The sequence below is a fragment of the Bombus bifarius genome, unplaced genomic scaffold (genome assembly GCF_011952205.1).
Source record: "Bombus bifarius isolate JDL3187 unplaced genomic scaffold, Bbif_JDL3187 scf7180000007987, whole genome shotgun sequence".
Lineage (NCBI taxonomy): Eukaryota > Metazoa > Arthropoda > Insecta > Hymenoptera > Apidae > Bombus > Bombus bifarius.
In genome coordinates this window covers 768,277-795,567 of record NW_022884369.1, presented here as the reverse complement: position 1 = coordinate 795,567, position 27,291 = coordinate 768,277, and the positions used below count along the sequence as shown (strand labels likewise).

Sequence of the window (27,291 nt, the reverse complement as noted above, 5' to 3'; positions counted from 1 at the left end):
CTTTTTCTCAATTTATGGAACTTCTTTCTGTACTCCTAATTTTTGGAAGACGTCTGTAATGCAAAGAAGCTTACAAAGCAAAAGTTTACATATCTTCTACGCGTTATTTCATTGTTTAATCCGTGATAGATTAACCAATCTCGAAGGAATAAAAAATAACAGTGGAGGAATTTACGTCAAATCGTTCTAAGCAGGCAATAAAGGACTAACAAAGCGAAGGTATAGTCCACTTTAGGGTAATATAAGGCGACGCTGTCGAACTCTTTCACGACCGATAACGCGTGGAAGCATCCAAGAATCAGCGCGATAGCGTGGCGACGCGACGGCAAGGAAAACGCTCAAGATAACTGGAAATTGCCAGCCAGGGATCCCAAGTATTCCGGCAAGACATTCGGCGCATACTTCGCCGCAGCAGCCGCGTCTACGTAAAGCTTCCTCACGAAGGGAAGCTGCAGCGGTAGACATAATACCGTGAAAATGTAGAACGGCTTTAAGAGCACTTCTGGGGCCTGCGAGGCCGCCGCCACTTCCGTTCCCCGACAAATTGACAAACTTTCCGCGTTCCGCGGTCGCTTCCCTTAATATCGCGAGCATTTTTCGCCAACATTCACGGACTTTCGACTTTCTTAACGAATAGATTACCTCGCCGTGCATCTGCCTTTTCGCTTCCTCTTTTTCATTTCCCCCACCCCTTGTTTCTTCTAGTATTCCCTTCGTTTTTCCCTCCGTTTCTTCGTTTCGAAGAAAGAGAAGCACGGAGATTTCTCTCCCCCAGAGAGGAAAGTTTCTCCGTTTTCTTCCTTTTTTAATCAGCTTCGCGCTAGAGTTGCGCGACGAGAACGTTGCAGATAACGCGAAACTAGCTGGGGAGACCGTTGAAGAAGATGCGCGCCGCGCTGAAATTCGAGTGGCGCGCGCCGCGGCGTGAATAGGCGAATACGTTCGTGAGACTCTCGACGTGGCGTAGTTGACGAGAAATTTGAAAAAGATAGAGAGAGAGAGAGAGAAGAGAAGAGAAAACACACAGCTGTGAAAGGAAATTCCGCACGCTAGAGGCTCCTCTATCTCCATCTGATGCGGAAGACACGCTCGCGAGGAATGTTTATTTCGAGACACGTAGCTAGTTTTTACACGCTACTCTCGCTTCCCTCGCTCTGATAACTGAGCTAGAACTCTGAAAATCGTATCACAGTGAAGAAATTCTCCGCCAGGAATGGAAAATCTGCTATTACATATATCATGTGGAGAATTCCCGATTGCTGCTGGTTACAGTTCGGATAGCTTCGTTAATAGTAAGTTCGTAATGGATCTCAATATTAATGAACTTCGATATTAACGGGAAATTCGCAGAGTATCGTTTCCTACTATTTACACGCGCACCTGATAGCGAAATGGAATTTTCACGTGGAATTTTTTCGCAAAGCTGTGCGTAGCATTAGGCAAACGAACCGAGGGACAAATTTGAAAAACGACGAAGGAAAATTTTCGAGGATTCAGCTTACATCGAGGTTGTGAAGGGAACATGGCGGAAGCAACTCTAGTCTGATAGCAGGTATTTTTCTTCGCAGAACGAACTAACAAACTTTCGGAATTCCGGTCCTGGCTCGTAATACTCGGTGCACTCGGGAGCAAAACGCTGCTCCCTCACCCCGTTCGTCGCTTTTTCTTCGACGCGGAACGCCTTTATGGCGGCTACGGCAGCACGATGCCGAGTGTAACAAACTGGAAGAGCGAGGCCGTTCGGCTCAATTATTTTCGACATTTTTCAGCACGCCCCTCTGCACCATTCGCCTTACGTGTTGCTCGCGTGCACCTTTTTCTACCAGCCACCTTTCCGCGAAATGATCGCGAGTCGCTCGAAAAACCGTTCCTCGACTCTGCCAACCGCGCGATCATCTCGATCATAATGGGCTACCAGATGATAACGAGTCGTTTGTGAGATGGATGCGCTGTTGATCGACTTGCTCGAGATCGAGGATGCTCGATTGTTTTCTAACGGGACTATTTTTCTCTTGTTGTTAATAAAATGTTGTATACCTAGCTGTATGAGAAATGGAGAAGTTAGCTTTTAGGAATTCTCTTGGAAGATATTTTAGGATATTGATAAATGGTAGAAATATTGTAACTGCGATGAAAGATGCCACGAGTACTTCGAATTAAGGCTATCCTCGTGTCGTCGGTAATGGAATATTTTATATATGTATGGCGAAGTTCTGGTTTTGGGGATGTCAACTTTTGAGAACTTTGGCGAAAGAAATTTTAGAATATTTATAAATGCTAAAAATATTAGAATGTCGTAATAACGATAAGAATATTGCAATGAAAAATGAACGATTGTTTTGCAATGAGACTATTTTTGAGTCATTCTGGATAAGATATTACATATATGAAGAACTTCCGTAATAGTGGAAGTTAATTTATATTGTGGGGATTTTCTTGGATTACCTTTCGTTATGTGGATAAATCGTAAGGATATTACAATTGATATAATATGGATGGAAATTTCTCACGGAAAATTTGGTTCCTGCTTGCATTTCCGTCAAGACCGATAGATCGCATTGAAGATTCAATTAATCGGTATGCAAGAAATTGAAACTTTCTGAAACATTCTTCCCACCGGTGGACGGAAGTCGTCGACTAAATATTACCGCAAAATTTCAGCAGTCAATTTCCACCCCGGCTACGCGGAAAGAAATTGCTCAAGTTTGAGCGTTCGCGAGGCGACGACGTTCAAAGTTCGCCAATCTTTCTGCTCTTTTTTTCTTTCTTCATAGGACTCGAGTGAAAGTTGCCGAGTGAAATTCCACGGTAACACTTAACCATGCTTCCATTTACAAATTCTGAACATTTCCTAGTCGGCTGTAAACTTTCTTCTCTGCTACCAAAGTGACATACGAGCTAGTTGTCACCTTCATTAAAATCTGGCAACTATTCCTAACGGAAGAGTAATGGCTGCGTTTCGAATCAATTTTCAGTCTCTCGATTAAAATTTCCATTCCCTTCGAGTCATTGTCCGCTCCCACTCGCCTCTATCCCCGTTACCCGTTAAAATATCGCGGTAATATCGCTTGAAATTTCCTGATTCGCTCGTTACAGAATGAAAAAAGCCGGACGAGATCGATAGAGTAGCGGCTGGAAATAGCCGCGATCTCCGATATAAAACCGACGCCGTTCGAACGCGAGCTCGACCAGACGCAATTACTTTAATTAATACAGAAAATAAGCCAGCTACTCACGCGGCAAATAAGGTCCCAAGCAGCAGCTTTTTCCGCGATACCGGCAGCCGCTTGTTTCCAGCGGCGACAGCCGCTCGAGTGTCACGCGAGGCCAGACAGGCTTGGTCGACCGAAGAACCGAAGCTATTGGCCGAACGAAACGACGTAGGGCCCCAGGCTCGACGTCGAATATCGCACTCGTTAACTTGTCGTGCGACACACGCGCACGAATGTACACGCTTGATGAAAAACAACGCGTTTCGCCGCGTAACCCGTTTGATTTTCGACCAACATTTTTGCGAAACGAACGCGACGGCACAGGAAACCAACGTATGTAGACTGACGGGACGAACGAAAATTTTGACCTTACGTTAAGATGGATATTGGGAATTGTTTGGAACGAGCACGGTGTTCAAAGGTTTATATTCTTGGAGGAATATCTAATTTACGTGGAATATATGATTATCTTGTTGGTACGAATTACTCCTATTTTGCATCATGTTTTATTAATTCATTCAAGACTGATTAGTGAAGTAAAACGTATATATGTAAAACGTATTTTCTGTCAGAATAAAAACACACATTACAATAATAGAAACTTTACAGAAGCCTGCTATAAAAATCGTAAAAATATAGAAAAGATCCTTCTCGTTCGAAAAGCAAATATTAGTTTAGTAGAATATTATAAATACATCAATTGCTTGAAATTTCATAAAATCGCAGGATCTCGATGGCAGAAATATATGATGTAACAACAACGTTAGCAAATAAATCCTTCCTTTATATACGAAATAAATGTTTGGATGAAAAAGATTATATAACACCCTGGTATCTCGTACAGCGTGAATCAAACAACAATGGCGAATATGGACCCTTAAATCTGTATTCGATCCCCTAACGAACAACCCTCGTCGAATCAACCCTTGCTATGGACCCACTACGTCATCGAAGATAGCAAGGTAGCACGTCATTAGCGACCAGTAACAGGAGTATATCATTCGGTGTAGCAAGGCCGGACGAGCAAAATAAATCAAGATTCGTGGCCGCGTCTGGAAAATAAGAAAAAATGACTACCTTGTTATCCGTATCGAGCATGGAGATGGCTCAGAAGCGAATAGACTGGCCAGACCTTGACGATGAAGGGAAAGAGAACAAGCCAGAGAAGGGAGAGATACATAGAGCTTTCGCGCAGTCCATTCGCAACGACGCGTACACCTACGTATAGGACAAATAACCGTATAAATTTCGCCGCGCGACACGTCCTCTTATATTACATGGAAATGCGCCAGGGGGGTGAATGCTCGCGGAACGACCGACCGTGCTGATTCCTTGCTGCTCGCGTCGATCCTTTCATTGCCACGGGGTTTCCTATCGATTGAAGTGTTCCTTTCTTCGAGGAGCTATTCCGTTATTCAGTTGGTTCTGAGATTTCTTCGGCTGCGAAAGCTAACAAGAGATGGGAAAGGGTGGATCTGCTTTGAAACGATTTTTACATTTCATTTTCATGGTATCAAATTTTGTTCGTAGTGTCAAGTAAATCCAAATTTGTGACCTGCGCATTCGAACTTAGTCGATTAGTATGTAGATAATAATAAATAGTAATAAATAAAATGGTTAATATTTTCTGTAGTTACCGTAGCTATTTCTGATATGCTCTCAAAATTTGTATGCGCTAATGTCGATGTTACCTCGACAAATAGGAAATCTTAGTATTTGCGGACAAACTCGTATGGGATTAGAACCGAGAATCGTTCACATCAACTATGATCCTTAAGAAACGCTTCAATTATAAGAAACACGATTGAATCGAGAAAGATGCGAAAGATTCTTTGGAAATGGATGAAACGCGAGTTAATGGGACAGGTGGTAATCTTTCGAGAAAAGAGCAAATAGTTCTACGAGTGATAATAATTCTTTTAAATCATCCATCGAACAATAGAGAGAATCTCTTTATTCGTTATACGATCTTGATCAATATTATTCAATTTTCTGAAATCATAAAGACAATCGTGAATTCTATGAAATTGTTAATGATTTTATAGTATCGACGTTATCAAGATAAACCATTCTGTTATCATTAACGAAACGATATTCAGTTGGAAGATTCGGTACTCTCAACACCCACTTTTGCACGCGATTATTAAGCAATGAAAAGGATTAAACGTTGCTGGTTTCCAGATCGCAGATAGCTAGTCTTCAGGGGTGTAATGGCGCGTCCGTAGCGACTATGGCCCGCGTGTAACAACGCCGCGTTATTCGGATAATGAAGATATCGGCTTTGTACCGTTAATATGGATATACCCGAGATATTTGGATAATACAAGTGCCATTGTGATTCGGATACAGAGAGGTAGACCGATACCGAGGGGTGAACAAACGTAAATTTATGGAGAGGTCGCGCGCGTTGCCTGCTGTTATTCCCGCTACTCGAATATTTTCTTCGATATTAACATCGACGAGTGTGGAACAGACCGCGTAGAACGTGCGGTTTCAAGCAGTCGTGTAATGGAATGGAATAGGAAGTGGCCCGCTGCAGATTATCGTCCGATTCTCGTGTTTCGCTGAGATCACTCTGGCCTTGCTATAACCACCCTCAGTCGGAAAGGTTGCTTTTATTACTGAACGTTGTAGTGTCTGACTATATCTCCATCAACATTCGAAATCGAATTGGTAACACGGTTGAAGAATATGCGGGTTGTTTTCGTTAATCAATTTTGTTAGAATATTCTACGGATGCAAAGTGAGCCTCCCAGGAGACAAATCGATCCACTTTTATGTAAGCACGCGGTTGCTATTCGATTGTACAGAAATAAGTTACCATTTTCCACGAATTACAACGTGTCCTATAGAGGTAAAAAATTGAAGGAAATCACATTGCAAAACATTTCTTCATCGAGAATCTATCGAAAATTAATAAACCCCTATTGGTACCTACGATATTAATTAATTTTAATTGGTACTTACGATAACTAATCAAAAACGAAACTAAGACCCAATACGTATATAGATACAAGTGGTAAGAAAAAGCAAGTAACACAGTAAAAACCCTTCGTCTGTAACGTAATGAATTAAAATTCTACAAGCTCCTGCAGAAGCAATTCCACTTGTCGATCAATAACTCATTTCGCAAGGTCCACGTGTCGGCTATCGTTAATTACCAAAAGACGCAGTAACGAGGGATAGTCCGGCGTGCACATCAAAGCACCGGCCAAAAGGCAACGATCGTCGCTTTCGAAACGCTGACCGTAGGTACTCTCGAGGACCTTTGACTTTATTGAAGGAAATAAGAGCCCCCGGTCACGAGTGGTTGTGCAACTAGAGCGCGTGAAAGAGAAAGATAGAGGAAAAGAGAAGGGCAGAGAAGAGGGAGAAGGGTCGAATTTGGCCTGCAATCGGATGCTCGCGGGGGGTGATCCGCACTTGCAGCCTGAGGGGGATGTTGCCAGAGGGGTTGGCAAGGATTCATTCATATAGCGAGACCGTGTCTCATTGTCGGGCCGCCGCGGCGGACAAAGCGAGCGCCGGGGATGTGAAGTGCTGTCAGGAGCAGCGCACTCCATTGCGCGACACAAATGGCAACCAAAAGTGGAACTGACGGAAAACGAGAGCCGGCCAGAAAGGGAAGGAATTATTTCCTCGCGCTTCACGCGCGGGATTTTCGCATTTCCGTGGAAAACTTTCCAAAACGAGGAAAACCGACTTGCTCACTTTGAGCTGTGAATTTAGGACTCGTACCGTATTCTAATCGCGTAGTGGCATCCGATTAATAGACTTATAATTAATTAAAATTGATCTTATGGCGATTAAAGCGATGTACGAATAAGAAAGTTATTTGTGTGAATAGGATCATACTTTCTTTTCCATTGGTCTAACTAAATGGTGTTTGCGTTTTATCAACGAGGACGTTCATTTTCCTAAGAGACGGTGTGGAATCGCTGGTGGATTTTACTGATGTTTAAACATTAGTAGTAAGCCACGAGTTAATATCTACTGTAGTAAGAGACGCTTGAACGATTGATGAATTTTCATCTGGTTCGTTTAACGTTGCATTAGACTTAATCAAAATCAAATCTGTGTCTTTGGCCTTCAATTGAAATTTTTCGTTCGTCGTGAAACGCTTAGTCATATCGACGAACTAAGAACTGGATGGCTGAAATCCTTCGTCAAACGTATCTAGCCCGGAACAGCTCAAACACGTCGTCGTCGGTGCAGTTATGAGCGTAACTCGATGGACGGAAGGTTAGAAGGGTGAAGGACCATCGTCGGTGACCGGAGCTCGTCGGGGGCGAAGAATTAAGCGTAACAAGGTTTCCCCGTTATTACGGGTCGGCGATGTACTCGTCGACTTCTGCTCGTTCTCTGGTTCGCGCGAGTCCACGAGAATAATTAGAAAAGTGGAAGGACTACGGTTCGCGGATGTGCGAGCAGCTTTCAGCGGAACCCATGTAATTGCTGCCCTAAGAACTCGCCTTTATAACGCGTGGCAAGCACGAGAGATAGCTCGATTCAAGCTGACTCGTGGAGATCTATTAACCTATATCTCGCGCTGTTGCCTGGCCATTGTTTGCCTCTGGAACCGGAAGTCGCGACACGCACACCGTTTACCTACCGTGATAAAGGGATTCTGCATATAATAAGGAGCATGCTGGAAACGATTGAATTATATTTCGCTATCAGAAATTATTTATTTCACGAACGTTAACGATGGGTATATTTCGAAGATAGTAAATTCGAAGAATCTAGTTCGTAAGTATCAAGAAAATATCTTTGCTTGAATTTAACGAAAGAGGGTAAAATAAATATTATTCAAGCTGCAAGAAATACTAAGTGTAATTAGAATAGCGTCTGCTTTGTAAATGGTAAATTCGAGAGGTCTGCTTTTTCTTAAAATAATTAACTTTAATTTGAGCAAAGCGAAGAAAATTAATACTATTTTATCTCCATGAAACATTGGAAATAATTAAAACGATCCTTATTCTACGGTGTCTATAGTGAATTCATGGAGCGTAATTTGTTTGTTGAGGATTCCAAGAATATTTATTACCTCGAGTCAAGTAAACAGGATAAGGTACATATTATCAGATCCCGAGGAAGCACTGACAACTCTCTAGCAACCATTTCATGGAATTTCCATAATAACCAAGGTCCCATTTATTCTCGAGTAATTACGGAAACAGTAATGTAAGAATAACAGCATCGAATGAGCTGGTTGAACGAACAATTTTTATTTTATCGCTTTGGAGGCATAGTGCTTCCCGTTTCCGATACGATGATTGTTTTTAAATCCTCGGGCGAGAGTATCGGAAAGTAATTATTTTTCCCCATGGAGAAATCACGTTAATGTCGAGCGGGAAGGGTTGAAAAATATCCATGCAACGGGACTGACGTACGCGTGACTCGAATTCCATTTGTCGATCGCTAATACGCACTTGTTGCCCGATATTTTTCAATCAAGTTAATGTAATGGACGCGGTGTCCACCAACTCGCCTCGGCCATCATGGGAATTAATAATGCGGTGGAAATTTGGAACAAACAAATCCATAGCTGGGACGTGGTCCTTCCGCTCGTCATTTTAGACTTCCACTAAGCGAAAATATTCTCGCAAACTTCGCGAAAATATTTCCACATCGCCGTAACCTCTGTTCCTTAAAAATTCCTCAAAATTCATATCTTCCGTCGTTTTTCAAAATATTCGCTTCAAAATTTTTACCGAAGAATGCTGGTAGAACAGAAATTTACCATAGTCACGATTTAACATGAAAATTCTAGAAATTTCAAAAGCTCGATGAAACTTTCGGAACGATAGTTTTTCAATGATCGCACGATTCATACCTTGAAGTGTCTCTCGGTATTCGTGGTTTTACGGTGTTGTATCGACGCCCATTGGTTCGAAATCATTTACGAAGCGGACATCTCTGATGGAAGGCAAGGAATAGGGTGGATGATGGGTGATTCGTTGCTGCAAACGAATTGTATCATCGAGAAAACCGTTCTGCTCGCTAATGATACTAAATGCTTTCGTTAACGGCCTCCTTTATGATCCTCCATAATACATACCGGTTGATAGAATTTTAGATCGCGACATCCTCCGTAGATCCGCATGACCGTGTGTGTGTGTTGCCGATGGTCGATCCGATTAACCGCTCGCTCCGAGAAGATCGATCCCCTCGGTGTACATCGCGGGTTGCTGCTGCTGACGGGTCGGAAGGAATTCGTTATCCGTGTTGTGATTAAAATATATATAAATAACTTTATTGTTTATAATAAAATGCCCTATCTATTTTACAAATATACAAAACTCTCGCTATGTACATTAAATCTCTCCGTTCGACGAGAAACAAGAGAACGCTCATCGAGGACTGGAGGACACATCTCGTGTTTTACGCTTATATTTATATTTATATTCATATTTATATTTATATATTTATATTTATATAATCTCTCGCAATCCTTAATAATCGATCATTGGATTAAGTAAACTAGTCAAGTTCGAGTAGAAAGAGAAAAAACTTCGTTGCAATTACGAGTTAATAAAGGGTAGTATTCTCGGTGTATGTACGTGTTACTGTGTGTGTGTGTGTGTGTATCTGTGTATTTTCATTACGCTTCTTCCTTGTTGTTCATCTTCCTCGCCGTCTTCGTCTTATTCATTTCTTTTCCCCTGGTATTTTGCGTCTTCTTGAGGTTTGATCTTGTTCGATCGTTTATTTTTGTTTCTATATTTCTGTTTTGTTTCTTGTAGTTTCGCGATTTTTTTTTGTTTTTTTTTTCGTTCGCCCTAATTTACATTTGCACACTACGAAGCTATCACGAGTCTCAAAAATACGAATAAACCGTTTACTTTAGGTGAAGACACCGTGTTACGGAGTACAATTGCGATAGTAAGAAATACTTCTTGATAATAAGTAGAGAGAAACGTCGCGGCAGTCGGGAAAACCTGCAACAGAAAAAAAGAAGACGAACGGCCGATTAGATGGCATCGCGCTCCTCTATGTTACTTGTTTTCCTTCGCTTCGCTCCCGTTAGCCAAGCTCGAGAAGAAACCGTGGCTTGAAAGATTGTTGAAGTAATTTGGAGTAACGGTGGCTTTCTCATTGCCTCCGCTCGTCTCCGTTACAATTGAACTTGTTTCGCGTCGCATCCATCAAATGCACCGTCTCGGAAAAGAATCTGGTTACAAATTGAGAAATCCAGTGAAAAAGGAGCACATGCCCGAATTCTATATAAATTTGCGGGAGAGCAAGTTTCAAGAGAAATAGTTCCTTTATTTCGCTCTTTCGAATAATAATTAAATCAAATTACTAACCAAACGTTGTGTAATAAATTCATTGTATTACACTTTTTATTAGACTTTATTTACAACAAGCGATTAATTCATTAGTTCTTATAACTTCGATACGTATTTTAAACGTATTTGGAATGTTAACGTAAATATTATATTCAATATGTTTAGCGAATAAATAAGAAACACAGAAAGTTTTTATTTAATTTAATTCGTCGCCAGTAGCTGCACGTACATATTTCTTTCCACTTTTCATCACAGCTCGATAATCGATAAATGAATAATGAACAATTTTTCCGCTATGTATTTGTTCGCTTTCAATATCAATGAGAGAGATATGCATATTTGGCGTACGCTCTTTTCACTCTGCCCTTTTCACTGTGTTCATCAATTAACAAACACGAATCACTGAGTGAATCAAATTTCTAAAAACAGGCAACAACTTCGTTGGAATATCGGATCTTCTCAAACTGGACCACCGGAGAATTCGTTAAAAGAATTAAAATCTTTTGACGATCGATAATTAACGAGTTAAACTGGCGCGAAAGTGAAGATAAATCGAGAATTCCATCTACTCGCGAACGTATCCAAAGTGGAATAAAAGAGGGAAATAATTACTCACCTTGTCCACTGCGATTTCCAATTACTTCATACGTAATGCGAATCGATAATACTTCTGGCAACAGTTCACATCTGAAACAGAAAAAGAGAGAAGCGTTCTGTTACACTGCCTATAAATCACGTCAGCGTCGACGACGCTCTCGACGCCGAGACAAATTCCCCGGCGAACGTATTTTCAGGAAATAAAACGCGGAACGCCGGTGGTCAACTGAGAGACACGACGATTTGTACGTGTACCACGAGCTCCGTATGCACTCGATTGTTTCTTCGACCGTCGAGGATGTAACAGGCGTTCAAAAAGGAATCACGTTCCAGTGGAATTACATTTTTCACGATTTACCGAAGTCATTGTAACTTTCAACAGCGCCATTAACTCTGATTTTTCTATTAAACATATTGTAAAATATCGAGGAAAATTATCAACGTGTTTTCCTTTGCTAATGAACGTGCATTCATGCGTTCTGAATGGGAAAAGGTACAATGGGCCATACGCGGCAACGAGAAAGTGATTAATCTGCGTTTTTACAAAATCACCGATGATCTCGCGCACGAGCGCGAGTGTAATGAAAATTTTCAAATTAATTGCTTTATAAGATCCGATAAAATCCAGCCCGTTGTTAGCGAGAAAAGTGAACAAACCGTTTTGCCAATCGTATACAATACTTTAAGCCTCGCAATTTCGATTTCAACGTCGGTTTGTTCGTTCAGAATTCTGAATGGCGGGATTAAGTGACCAGCCTGATCGTTTCAAGTTTCATTTCGCGCGACAGCTTTTCGAAGCCGTGATGTAAATAATGAAAATTGTAAACGGCGGCCGTGGCGCGCGTTTCAGCTGCGAAAATATCTCTGTAAACCCAGTCGTAACGTGTCTCGTATGTAACGTTTTCAGTACGTGTACCACTCTATATCATCGAGACGTAGTGGAAACAATTTTCGAAAATTCTAAGCCGGATTTTAACTCGAACAACGTTGATTTATACAAGTGGGAAAACAGCTTAAAGACCTCTTATCTTTTCTCCGTTAAAGCATACAGTCATTATTACCAATAATTCCATCTAAAGCAGTGAGTAAACTCTCAACGAAGCAACTATCGTACGAAGTATCGAGAGCAGATAAAAACGAGAACGAAGAGGTAGAAGCCGTCGACCAAAAAGGAACAGCTGAACGAGTCACGAGACTGCAAAGAAGGGGAAGTCAGCGAGACTTTGTCCTCTTCGTGGCTCGACAGAGACTGCGATTTAATTGAACCGGCTCGGAAAATTAATAATGGCCCGACCAAAGCTCGCATCCCTTTTGTTTCCCGTGTCCGCGTGGAAAAAGCGGCCGTTTGTAAAATTATTCCAATAAACGGGGATCAGCAGGATTTTCGCTACGGCACGAGGCGCCAGCGCAATTATATTCATACGAGAAAGTGACGCGAATGCGATTGAGAGGCGTCGAACAAAAAATTGAAGGATGGTCAGGAAAAAGTATCAAATTGTAATAAAGAAGTCTGATCGGTGACAAGCGAGCTCTCTATAGAGCTCGTATCTATATACGACTGAAATGCCCAGAAAATGAGTCGTCCGTTATTATTTCGTCGTGGAACGGCGCATTGACCGCCGAGCATCTCGACGTTATTTAAATTATGATAAAGAAAAATGTAGACAATGGTAGACGCGTACTGTGTAAGCTAAACAACGTGAAAAATAGGTTGCTCGTAATTATATCAACGTGGAACCGAGCGACGACCGTCGAGCGTTTCAACAATAGCCGATATGCAATTTCAGTGACGACAACGCGTCGACTTGTTGTCGCATTATGAATGTTCACGGGACCAAGTGGCTGCGATTGCCTGCCTATTATATTAACAATTAGACATAATCGCGGGCTACAATGATTAATTGCTGGCCGTGTGCACAGACGAATAAGAGTGGATCGATGATGAAAATTTTCACGAAGGAAAATACGTCGGGCCTTGGAACATACGAGCAGAAACCTGCAGTAATGTATAAATATCAAGATACCATTATTCGACTGTTTCGTAGAATTATTATTCATCTAGAGCTTCCATTTGTCACCGAAACTCCGCAGATTCGCGATTTATCCACTGCTATTCAGTCGTTTCTAATAGATCATTTCGTTTCGTTTCAGTGATATACTACCGCTATTTTTATTAGAATGATATATGATAGTGATTTTTATGGTGATACATTGTTTGTGATAGTGATTTTTACGGTGATATATACACTTCAAAATTGTAACACATTCGCCTCGTAATTCTGACTTTTAGATCGAAATTCATCGCTTTTCGAAATTCGTCTGTGTTAATGAAATAATCAATAAATCGAGCGAGGATAGAGGTTTCGATCTGATTCGCTAATATCGCATCCGTGGCTGCATAGCTGACCGAAACGGCACGCGAAGTAATGCAATCGGTGGAAATTCGATTTGGTGTCGAAAACATCGGATTCACGGTGCGGTGAACGGGTAGATGCACGGCTCTCGGAACTTCCATCTGACCGGTGATTTCTCGTTTTCGCCATCCAACTTCCGCCGCGACTTCGCGTACTGGGTCACGTTCCCATATGCACGTCGATGACACGGCGAAAAGTAGTTTAAAGGCGACCGAGGCAGGTAACGAGATGAAAATCTGCGTTCGACGAATGGAACACAATGTTTGACACGCGAAACGTAGCTCGGTTCTTCGAGAATGATGATTTTTATTTTCGAAGCTTACGTTATGCGAATTAAAAGCGACAGAGATACGCTTTGCGATATTGTGCTTAGATTCTAGGGAATTATTTTTACAATTTTAGAATTCGCCCGAGGATAAATATTTCGCTCTTAAGCAAATAAATTTGTTCCTCAAAAGAAGCGAAACGTACTTGGTCGTGAAAAATTTGTAATTTCTAGGTTGAATTTAAAGAGTTAGTAGAAGTAAAGTAAAATTACGTTGTCGATTATTTTTACAATATATTCTTCGCGTTGAACTAATAGATGCATTAAAAAACAATTATTAGAGAAATAACCTATTATCCCGATATCATGCAGAGAACCTGTGTCTGCAGGATAAATTGCGTGGGTGTGACAATTTATCGTATCCGATCTATTGAAATTTTTAATCGCCTCCCCGTTCCAATTCCATTCAGGCTATACCAGATAAAGTCATCTTAACGTTCTGGTAATTATATTTAAAGCCATATCGTCTTTTCGATCGTAAAACGATCTCTATCTGGCGTTAAATGGGTGCTGACATCGGTACCTCGTAACCATACACCGCACCGGTGATCATTTTTCGAATCGGTAAAGGAATTCTCGCGTGTGCGTTCGCAGCTAACGAAGCGATATTAATAACGTGAAAGGCGGCAAGAGCAACGAGACCGGACGCAAAGTAATTTACACGATCGAATTAATCTCCTCTGCATCGTCTCTCTGTGGTTCTTTCCTTTTTTTCGCTGCCCGCGATGCTGTCGCGCCGAGCCGCGCGCTGGTCTGGTTGAAAATTCAGGCCAAGAAAGCCAGCGGACTGGCAAGAAGGCCCGGTGTTTGCGCCGGAAAGAAAGTAATATCATTCAAAAGCACCGGAAGTTATTCCCCGATGCGAAAGTTTCCCCATTTTACATTACAGGGAATGGACCGCGGGAGACGTTAGTCGCGGGGAAAACTTCATCTCCGCGATAACTTTTCCAATTATTATCAGATGGCAAATGGACAGTCTTTGTGTTTCTCGCGGCCAGCCTCCTGGTCGCCGGCCGCCGGAAGTTCAAGAAGTCTCGAGGAGGGGAACTCCGGTCGAGCTGCACAATAACGCTGGTGATAAACCTGCCGGTGGAAAATCTATTTTTGACCGAACGCTCCGTGTTTTCCAACCACTTGCGCGCACTCTCGGAGGACAAGGATTTCCACCGAAGCGTCGAGTGGACGCAAGTGTCCAAGTACACGATGGACGCGTGCTCCGATTCTTTTCCGATCGAACAATCGCATTATTTTCTTGTCTCTATATAGACAAACCAAAATCTGTCCTTCAGACAAGTCTTCGAAGAAGGAAGGTACATTAGAAATGATTAATCGCTAACGACGGTCGAGGTTCACTTTCGAACAAGTTGCTTAATAAATAAGTATACGTATGGCGTGTACGACGGAGGAACTGGGTGTGGTATATCCGCGAAAAAACAAGAACCATCAACGTATCGTCGATCTTCATATTTATCTCGCGTTAATCACGACGATCCGTTAACAGAGGCGAGGTAAAATAATCGAGATATACGGCTAGGTAGCTAAATAAATGGCACGGGAAACATTAATTTCATCGGTGAGGTGTTCGTAATCGGCCTGGTCTGCTGAATTAAAAGTAGATTAAGATATCAAGTGGATCTAGAGTGAGTGTACTATACTGGCTGACGGCCGAGGCGGACACACTCCATTGTCCTGCAGAGAGAAATAATGAAACGTGGCTGAAACGATCTTGGAATACCACCTTCTCTCCTCTATGGAAATAGAAGTCCTTCCGTGTTTACAAACAAGTGGAACTGGTTCTGAAGGGAGAGGCTGTACGAGTGGACACGCCCTGCCCTATGGCTCTCGAGCGTGTGAAAGAGCCTCCACCGACGAGATGAACAAAGAGCCACTGTCCTTTGTCTCAACCGTTCACGACACGGTGGATATAACGCGGGCGTGTTAATTAAAGCCGATAGCCAGCCAGGCCGCTACCAGTGTGTCGCTGTACTATGGATAATCGCGCGTTTAAAAAAAAAAAAAAAAGGAAAAAAAGCAAAAGAAAGGGAAGGACCGCGTGGAAAAAGGAAAAAGCGTCGAAGAAGGAAATAAAGCGAGAAAGGAGGACGTACAGAGGGTAAAGAAAAGGAGAAAAAAAAAATCGAGGAGAAGAGAGGTGAAGCGGAGAAATAGAGAGGACGGGAAAGAGGGGGAAACTGGTCGGGATTTATTCGCGATTAAAAGGACGTAGAGAGGCCATGTCCGAGGCAATGTGCGCCTCTAATAATGCGCCGCTGCCCGTTAATTAATATCCCGTATAATAACGACATTCCGATTGCATTCCGGTTTGTATTACTTTTATTATCGCAATGACCGGCAATTAAGACATCGCGGGCCACAGGCCGCGCTTCGTCGGCCATTATTAACCGCCATTAGCCCGTGTCCCGATCGTCGTTAACGCGCTGTGAAATTGAAATCCTCCATTGTTCCCATGTTTATTAACATTCCAGGCGACCTAACGCAACGCTTGCCCCGCGTTACACGTTACCATAAACGAAGAACGAGATGGGGTGGGTGTTCGTTTTAAACGACAACGAGGGATGTTTGTCCGACTGTCTAATAAGAGCTTCTCGATAATTCCCATGCATTATTCCTCCTTCTTTCGTGGATTTTCCTGTACGTGCGTACACATGCGCAAAATGTACGCATCCAATGAAGCTTCGCGTCCAATATTCAGAGTGCGGCTGAAATTTCCTTCTAGACGGAATTCCAAGGAACGGGAGACACAGTATGGCAGAGACAGACAGGGAGAGAAAAGAGTAAAGGACGAGCATCGAGCGAAACTTTCCTCGGCCGAACACACTCTCCCCACTTTCTATCTGTACTTCATGCTCGGTTCATTAAAATTGAAGGTTCCTCGTCGGTACCGTTGCCAAGTCGAAAGTCTGCAGAAACTTCCCCGATGTATCTCTCCGCCCCACCGTCCTTCCTTCCGCTTCCTTCTTCCTTCTCTCTATCTTCTTCTGTCCTCCACGACGACCCTTCCCGAGTTCTCATCCAGCCATCAGCGACGACAGTGACAAAACGTGACGCGGTCCCCGGTATTTCGTTACGTGCATTCGAGTGACGCGGTGTTGTCGCGGGTACCCGTGCAAATGCGAATTGCCTTCCCTTGTTGGTCCCTTCCACCTCGCCACGCGGAAAACACAGGCTTCCGTGCGGCCTGAAGCGAGAGCCAACCTTTCAAAACTTTCCGCCGGAGGGGTTGTTCCAACTGCCCTCTCGATATTCGGCCAACATGTAAATTTACCGTGTTTCTTCCGTCCCATTCTCTCACCCGTACCCACCTTCCTTTTCTTTTTTACCGTTTTTTGGTACGCTCGAACGGTTTGCACGAGAGACTCGTACCAGCAACAACCGACATCGCGTCGAATAACGTCGCGAAACTTGGCAAACTTTTCGCTGGTAACAGGGATTCTAGTCGGCCGTCAAGAAAACGATCCCGGATACGCTGCGGACGCTACTGCAAACGATCGACCGGAAAAAACTCCACGTGAAGGTGGGATTTTTTCCAAACCGCCACCGAAAAATGGTCCGATTGGACCTTTTGCATGTGCGAAGGTGGTCTTTGTAAGATTCGGTAGTTTCAAGTGATCGGCTCGGGGGGGGGGGGAGAACCTATCGTAGTTTAGATAGCTCGGAGTCGTTAGAACAGTCGAGATAAAGGTAAGACCATGGAATCTGGATCCGAGCTAGAAAGTAGGTAGATAGCCATTTGGCGTTATTAGACTCGGAAAGAGGAGAGTCTGGGAACGGGGACTAGCCGGAGTTCAATTAGTTAGAGCAATCGAGGCAAAGAGTAGATTCGAGCCTCGATCCGGTGACCACCGATCGAACGAATCTTCCTCCTGCCAGGGACCTCGTTCTTCACACTCCTTTCTCTGTGATTCTAAAAATTCGGTCCAAGTATTTAACTTCGTCTCTTGGTAAACTACTGCGGAATTGCAAAAAGAAACGAACGGGATCCTACGTAACGACTTTCACAGAAGTCAACTAACTAACCGGTCGGACCACGAAATTAGAGATCCAAATAAAAAAGATCGAGTATCTCTAATCGAGTTGTCCCGTGGAAAAAGTTCCATTTTCCCTGGACAAGACTGGTGGAAATTGGTAACGACCTGGTGGATGATCGATCGATCGTCGAGGAAACGCGGGGAAATCATCGGGGATAGGCAGTGAACGCGCGGTTTTTGGCCGTGCTAAAAGAATCAGCGGCGAACGGTACGCGACACAGAGGCGGATAAAAATCTAGTTTCGCGTTGCGGACGATCGAAATCGAATGAGAGAACGAGGAAGGATGGGTGGAGTGGCGGAATGGGGTACGCGGAGGCGATCGGGAAAAGCGTCATTCAAATTTCGGCTCGTTGGACGCGCGGCGCGGCTTCTGAAGCGGAATGACACGGCGGAATGACGACGCCGCAATGGCTCGTTTTTTTTTCCGCTTCCAGCTGGCTCTGAATGCGAATCGAATCTATCCGGTCGAAAGGCGACCGACCACGTTCGATAACGAGCTACGGCTTGAAAAATGCCGGACCAGAGGATGTGGCATAGTCCTCTTCTCGTCTACCACTTTCCACTCTAACACGCCGGCGCGCGTTAATTTTTCTTTCGTACTCGAATACGACCTGATTTCCTTTCGAATACGTCGCCACGGGAAAAATTGGACGATTAAACGATATTTGGTTGTGATCCAGTTTTCCATTGGAATTTTAAGCATTTCACTTTCAGCGAACGTGGATCGTGAATTGAGGAATGTGATGGACGTATGAACTTGTACGTTTGTATTTGATATACGGGACTTTTTGACAAGATAATAATACTCGTTAATGATGTACGTGCTGTACATTTCACAGGAAAGTAGCTTCAGTTAGAGACGAATTCGGAATCAACGATTTAAAAAATAATCTCCTTGTCGTGAAAATTCTCTGCATTTTTGGTATCAAAGGCAAGATACACGAACTGTCAACTCATTATAGGAAGCGAATACTTTGTTGGTATTAATTGAAATCTCCTTTAACACGAAAGTTAGATGAATTAAAAACGACAAGAGATAAGAAATGCACAGTTACATAATAATAAAATCGATGTACACTCACATTAGCGTAAGAGCGATAGGTTAAGCGTTAAGTATGCTTTAGTTTACTGTAATTCCAGAGCAGCGAAAGAGTATCATCGGCGTGCAAAATAAATCTCCAGCGAACAAAGCACCGAAATACGTGCGTACGTCGAAATGGAGGTATTCCCTTGACCGAAACGAAAGAATCGACCAGTTACACGGTTATTTTGGTGCTGTTCCACGAGAGAGCACGTTGCACTCGACACGACCTGTTAATTCCCCGTTTTGCAGCGACGACGACTCGATTTCCTTTCGGCTAGACGAGCGAGACGAAAAAAAGAGAGCAACGAGTATCGTATATCCGCGAAACGTACGGGATCGCGATGTAACGAGCGGAGGGAAGATTTTTCTCTTCCCTCTGGTGCCCCTTTGCCAGCGACGAACGAAACAAAATGGCAGGCAGAATTATTCAGAATCGATGGTCGCGGCACCGAATCGTCGACGTCCAGTTTAATACGTCCGCGTGTCCCCGACTCCGACCTCTCGGAATTTCTATTTGTAATTGCGCGAAAAGAGTGAAAATGCCGGGACCAGGGCAAAAAGTAGAAAGGACGGAAATAAAACAAGCAAATAGGGAGGGAAAATAGGGAGAAAAAAGGAAAATGGAAAGGTTGAACGCATACGTGGTCATGGAAATTTCGCTTGGAGCCAAGTGAAATGACGCATAGGAATGACGATTCGCAACCCTCGTTCCCTCCGTCCTTTCGATTCGACTATTTTCAACGATCCCATGCCGTGGACCGCGGTCTCTCTGTTCGACCGAACACAGTGTAAGAGCACTTTTCATGCTAACGAATGCACCGTTTTCGATTTGTCGTCCGGTTATACGTACGCCCTCTCGTGGTCTGCTTCGATTTTCGTTTTTCTTCGGGACGTCTGCAACCGGCTATTTTCTTTTGTCTTCTTTTTTTCTGTTTCGACTATAATCTGCCTACGCAGAGAAACGCGGTTCGTTTATACTGGGAATCGAAACAACGAACCAAATCCCAGGGCACTCTTGTTATTTGCATTCCGCGTGCAGTCGGCCTTCTCTTTTTCTTTTTTTTTTTTTATTTTTTTAAATCGTGCATCGATGTTCTATCGGAATTTTCGGTTACATTTCGAATGCGAGTTCAAACGTAGATTACGCGCGCGTAATTAGCACGCAAAACGTACGTGCAATCTGTTTCGACGTCGATTGGGGACGGATATTGAAACTGGAACAGCCATGATTCGAGTTTCTTCTAATGTTGCTATTGCCGGTAATTGCGGTAGTAGTCCCGTCGTAAGTTCCCATTCCCTTTGGTAATGGTAATAAGTTCCTGTGTGTTATCTGCTAATGCGAATTCCGAATCAGAGTTCACGGTGTTTTAGTAATGTTGCGATCAGGATCCCGTCGTGTAATTAACGTAAGCGTGTCAAATTCGAAGAACACTTATATCACTCCGCTCGATCATTTAATATAATATATTCGGTATATAATAGGAAGGAGAAAAACAGTGGTAAGGAAAATTCTAATACGACATAATTGAAAATGAAAATTTGCAGTCTCGAAGATGTATAAGTCTTGAAAATGGCTGATAGATCGATAGAGTTTTACTGAAGCTAAAGATATAAATGTCAAAATATTATAATTCCAATGTGCCGATATGACGGACGAACGACATGTTGAAAATGTTGAAGAGACAGAAAAAACGCATGTTTACTTCGAAAACTAAATATACGAACAATACTAGTAATTTGAGATTGATCGGCAATGTACATAGCCGTAAAAAAGTAGGAAACGTGACTTATCGTGTTGTTGCCTATAGTCTGCGTATCTTTTCAATATCAAATACTCAACAGAAAAAGGAAATAAGATAAAAGTTACACGTAAAAGCGTGTAAGAAAAAATACGAAATACCGAAATATTTTTATCTGAGCTGTTGAAATATTGAAGCGGTCCTTCCGCTTTCGAAAAAGGGGAAAAAATAGAGGAAAAGATGGGAACACGCGATTTTTCCCATTGGCCACGGAACAGTAGCACCGATAACGATCGACCAATATCGGTAAATTCGTGCAAAATTTTTCTTATCGTGACCGGCCATCTGTGCGGACCTTTGCGCGCCAATTTCGACGACGACCAGAAGGGTGAAAAAAAACGAGCCCTATCTCGGTCGTTCGTGTACGAAACGTTTGTGTCCCCGAGAACCGGGCGTTCGCCACCCACGATCCTCGTATTCTTCCTGAAAACTGGAACGAGTATGAATTTCGCATACTGTGCCGCGCACGGAGCTGACGTTTTCGCGTGCGCTGACATAAAAGTGGCGATATAAAGTCGGCTGCTTTCCTCGAACCTGTGTTCCACTGTTTCTAACGCGAAATGGTCGACTGCGGAAGACTCCGAACGGTTCGTTGAACAACAGGGATCTGCGTGCAATTGCCTTTCGTGTCACTACGTAGCCTAGAAACTCCCTCCGACGAAACAACCAACGATAGATATACGAAATGGTCGATATGGTTCCTTCGTTATAGAGAAGCCCGCTCGTTTTGAATAATTTTCTCCTCTCGTTTAATATTCGAATGGAAATTAACGAAACAGACTGATCCATGTCTTTATTGGTGTTCTTCGTTAGCGAGAATATCAATTGAAGATAATTGACTGAATTTCTCGCCTTTGAGTTTCATTCTTTCAGACACGAAAGTCGGCGAACGTTTTGGCACTATTGGTACAAAGATTTTGTCTTTTAGACCTGGTGTCTTACGTTTTTCATAATTAACGAGGACAGGTTTCATGCATTTTTAAAAATGCTAATATTTATAATATACAATGATGGAAACAATTAGAGCATCGTTGCTACGAATGATTTCATTGTTTTAGTCGAGGGAACAGAAACGGAAAAGAGTTAGACTACAAATATACACGGTCTGTTCGAAAAATAACCGAACTTTTTTAAAGATAACAAACCAGGGGCATCGTGTAGAGGAAAAAGATGTTATGTTATTCAAAACACGTTCCTCCTATGGCGATACAACGATTTTCACGCTCAACTAATGCGTTACATAACTGTTACACGTGTTTCTATGGAATTCCTTTGAAAGTGCTCGTCACAGCCTTCCAGATATCGCGAACGTTGCTAGAACGTTTTCCCTTCCTTGTTATTTGACGCATTGGAGACAAAACGTAATTGCGCTGTGCCAAATCTGGCGAACAAGGTGCTGCAACATTTTAATTTGTTTGTTCTGAAGAAAAGCAGTTACAGCGGGCGCGCGATGAATCGGCGCATTGTCACGCAACAGAATCAAATTTTCCGTCGCGTGAACGAACTTTACTTTGATGTTGATGATTGTAATTCTGCTTCCGACGACGTAATCGCTGTACAAATTTAACATAGTGACAATGAGAGGCGTATTTCTATGTGACAACGTCGCCACTGGCTTTTCTTAGTCTTAAGAAGTTCGGTTATTTTTGTCACACTGTGTATGTAGTTGTTCCTCGTACATCAATTGCAGGATAAAAGCGTACACAAATTGTACACCGCACTCGAGAAAATTTTAATCGAATTTCATAAAACGATATCTTCATTCATGAAGAATGTTGGTTCCTGTTCGGTACACGTAGTTTGAATTTCGGACTTTGTAGCTACAAAATGACCTGTCAACGACTTGGGTTAGCCGATTAAAGTAGTCACTCCAAACTGCACTGAAACTAGAGTTACGTCTAGGCTAAGTGTAGACCAGATCCGAGTTAGCCTATGATAAACTGGATTAGATCCACACGGGGCTTGTACACCTCTGAATTATGCTCCAGCTAAGTCCAACTAGCATTACGTACATCCTAGATCCAGTCTTACTCTAAGACGGAATTGCATCAAGTCCATCCGATATCTGACTTAAATCTGATCGTTGAATTCTCCTCACATATAATATATTATATATATAGAAAGAGAGATAGTACTCTACAGCCTACACGATCACCGTCATTCGTAACGAAAATACGACTGGAGGGATCACCGGTATATTAATCTAGCTCCGAAGGGCTGAGAATCGCGATCTTTTACAGAGATCTTTGAAAAATAAAGGTCCATCCATCGCGATGGCTTTGCGCCTTTTTACGCGGTCTGGGCCGTCACGCGCGCCCGCTGCTTCCGGTCACAGGCAGTGAAATCACATCAGTGAATCGACCGGACGTGAACGTATGACGGAGAGAAAGAATGGGATAGAGAAGAGTGTGCAGGATGGCATCGTTTCACCGCGGTCCCACAAATTTCGGTTTTCCCGTGGAATCCGATTGACATGACGCACCACTGACACGCTCCTCTCGTTTCGTACTTTCCGATTCGTCGTTCACCGTGATCCTGATATGAATTGAGCTATCCGACACGACACAATGTAAGAGTCCTTTCCCTCGTGCGAACGAGCCACGGATTTATCGTGCAGACCGACGGTGACGATCATAGGTACGGCGGTCTCGTTCCACGAAAGGACGATGGATGGATATCCCTCTTTTATATTTTCGTGGCCGGTCGTTTGTTCGCGACACGAGCCCGCGCTTCGTCGCGTTGCGACTCTGCTTTTTATCGGGCTAAGTGCCATGATCCGGAATAGGATTTATATCGTTCTCCCGAAACGTATGTTTAATACATGATTCTTGAAGATCAGAATGATTAAAATTCCTGTTTGGTTTACAATATCGAACAGTTACATGGAGGAAGAATCGAAAAAATAAAACGATGGTCAGAATAAATTGAGTATATCAATTTGATTGAGTATATCAATTAATTGAGTATATATATATTGTAATTATTGTATTATGATTGCGTATTATATTATATAAAGAAGTGTCGGTTAAAACTTTTTCTTCTTCAACGTTAGCTATTTCCGAAATAAAGACAAATTTCATAATAATTCAGTTATTTGACTAGAAAATATACTCGATACTTGTACATTGTCACGTAGTTCTTATTTTCCAATTCTTTTTCACAGGTGTGCGTTTTAGTTTCATTTCCGTAATATCAAACTTTTAGATACGACGCGATGAAATAACGCAAAACCGAGATTCAGAAAATTGGAATATCAGTAGGACGATTGTGATTCGCTACTGTAATTCAGAAATACCGTTGGGTTTCTCGACTGGCGATCGACATGGCGATCGAGTCGCCCGAAAAAGAGAGGTAGAATCATCGATGAACAGGGCCACGTAAAATTTATCTAACGTCGAACCGACATAATTCAGCGACCGCCACGTAACTTCCTCTTGGACGAGCGAACACGGGACCGGATTTATCGTCCAGCCAATGACGCGGCTGCCCTGTATGTATGAGCTCGTCGCCGGAAGCAGAATGGATGGACAAGCTCTTTCACGTTTCGCCTCGGCTAACGGGGAACGTTGGGCTAAAAGTAACTGGTCCATCTTTCTGTGTGAAACACTGCGAAATTACGTATTAACCCAGAAAGAATGCAATCCGCAAAATACTTTCTATGCTGCATCGCGTTCGATCCTTTATGCGCACGCGTTACGCTCGTTCTTGCAATTTTCAGTAACCTGCCCCGAAGGGAATTGTGTCAGTTCCTCGATTATATTTGCGACTCAGTCGCTTTGAGGCAGCGCACGAGTGTTTGTAGCAGGAATTCCATGAAATTTGTCAATTGAAATTGTACGATAAGAGAATCGGAGTGGAGATAAATCAGAAATATAAATTTCTCGATAGTAGCTATCGAAAAACGTAGAGGGCCACTTTCGCTTTAAGTATTTCATAATTTACGAAGCATTTTCTGCTTATAATAGCCGATAGCTCACTCGTGGAAAAAGAATCGTAATAAACGTAACGAATTAAATCTAATGGAAGCAATTGCAGTTATTAAGAAATTCTATCTCTCGAAGAAGATAAGAGAACACACGGCGTAACCCTCGATTTCTTCCTCGGCTTCAACCCTCTAGTCTGATTATGATTAAACGCGTTCGATAGACTCGGCAATCTCTTTCCGCAGGAAATTGTTCGATTGTCGAACGAACGATAAGTATGTTTGCCCATCGCCCTTTCCATCCCCTCGTTTACCATAGACGGACGGGGTTGACTTGGAATCAAAGGAGGGAGTGTTTTCGAACGGTGCCGTCAGACTGTTTTAAAACGTGGCGGGAGTTAAGTGGTACGTTCGATAAATTTTTTCGAGCACTCTTTAACTTTCGTCCCTACTCGTATTCGCAGCTCCTGGTGCACGGCTTTGTACTCGTTCGCCACCTACCCTCTTCCTCACCTTTCAACCCTCGTCGAACGCCTGCAAGCCTTGGGTCTATCCCTGAAAACTGCTACCGGATTTTCCGGCTCACCTGACGCGCCTCTCTTTCCCTCTTTCGTCCACTTTTTCTCCTCTGTCTCTTTGCCCCTACCACCCATACCCCCTCGTGAATTTCCTTTCCCCTTGGTTGTTCTTTTCTTCCTTTGACACTCTACCATCATTCGCGTCCCTCTTTCTTCGCCACGTCCTTCTCTATCTTTCCTTTTTCTCTCTTTACCACTTTAACTTCCCACCATCTCTTCCCTCTTTATCTCTTTGACGTCTCTTTGCTCTCCACCCTTTACCCTTTCCCCGTTTCTCCTCTCTTATCTCTCCATTAACTTTTTCTTTATATTTTTCAGCTTCTTCCCTTCTTCTCGCCTTCATCTACATGCCACCGACTTTCCGTTCTAATTTCGTTCTCACGCTTCTATTTTGCTTTCGTTACTCCACTAACCCTCTTTCCCTCTCACTATCGAATTAACATAGTTTTCGTAATGGAATTTAAATAGCGATTCGGCGAGCGTAGCCAACGATTTCGAGCAAGTTGCGGAAAAGACCAAGGAAAATTCAATTCTCCGAGGCGCAAGGAGTCTGCGCTGGATTAGCCAGTAATTGGAACAACCGAGATTCGTGACAGTGGCGAAAACAATGTTCGACGCAGTTAAATCTGCGATTGGGCAATCTCGCGGGGAAAGAACTCAATCGTCGAACTCGGCGGAGATCGATTGATCTAGCCTAAACGGCTGGCCCCGTCTCGTCGACGATCGGAAAAAGGTTTTAAAAAGGAATGACGTAATTCGCGATGGGCCAACTTGAATTGAGGCTTACGAAGTAATCGGAAACTTCGAGCCAGGGGCGACACGCTCGCTTTTTGCCGCTCGTCGATCCTCCTGGCAGAGGATCTGGATTTGATCCGAACCAGTCGTGGACGACGTATTTGTGACGCATGGAGAAGAATATCACGAAAATTTTCTCGAATTACACGAGATATGGAAGGAAATCCATTTTCTGGCAAATCCTAAGCTTTCGAAGTTAGATCAAGATTATTGGAAAGCGTAAGAAATTTTAACATGTCGTATTATTGCTGCATACTACGTTATTCCCCATATGTCACTTTCTATATCAACGTTAGGCATTGTGCGTGTCATTTGATTCATGTGAATTTCAAAGTTCAACTTCCTGCGTTTAATCCGAATAGCAATTTGTGACGAACAAAGAAGAATCTTACGACAGAACCTTTCTCAAATTGTATGAGATATAAGAGGAAGCTCGCTCCCTAATAAATTTTCCAGAAATTCTTCCAAAAGTTGGAAATTATAGTAAAAGTGTTCTAAGATATGTAACAGCAGCGGTAAGCATTTCCCACGTTAATTTAAGACGTCGTACATATTCTTGGATACCATCTTCGATATGAATTTTAAATTTCGGCTTGGATTACTTCCGTGCCGCGCTCTATAAAGACGAGCGGATAATCGTCGTTAATTCGTCGTCTAAAATAACAGATTTTAATTAAGCAGAGTTTGCACAGTCTGTGAGCGCGTATTACAGGGAATAGCCGAGGAACTGAACGGCCACGAACCGAGGCGTTCCACCTACGTACACAGAATGTAAGGGCGTACGATAGTCGATTGGTTCGGATTCGATAAGTGGAACGACGCTTGGCTGAGAGACGAGTCCAGGGAAAATGGCGTATGTCACGATTTCCGTTATCGCAGCCACATTCTCCTGGCGAGCAGCAGTTGCATTTCGCCAACTACTTCGAAAGTGCACTCAACCGATCCTCCTGCATCCCCCGTTCCTTACGTTTTCTCGTATACTTCACGTGTGTGATCGTGTGTTTGTATGTTCGCCAGAAGCGGTATGGGTCCTCCATACTTTTCCAACAGCATTATGCGCAACTTCCAGCCGTAACTTTTCCTGCAAATACCGGTAAGAAAAGTTACGCTGTTCCCTTCATCGGGCTCAGTCAAATAATTACTGTCCCGACGAGCTGGCTCGATGGAACCTGCTCGTCTACGCCGAAACTTCTTGAAAACATGCTCATCGTCCTGCATAAGGG

The 27,291-nt window shown here is 43.0% G+C and overlaps 1 protein-coding gene across 1 annotated transcript in view; it reads right to left on the bottom strand.

Annotated features, from left to right (window-relative positions):
• Positions 1–9,440: 9,440 nt before the first annotated feature.
• Positions 9,441–27,291, bottom strand: part of LOC117205163 (toll-like receptor 6) — a 47,197-nt gene continuing 29,346 nt past the window's right edge. The window contains exons 2-3 of the transcript XR_004487187.1: positions 11,121–11,191; positions 9,441–10,153 (exon numbers count right to left, since the gene is read on the bottom strand). The gene's annotated coding sequence lies outside the window, so the exon portion shown is untranslated. The remainder of the gene's footprint in view (positions 10,154–11,120; positions 11,192–27,291) is intronic.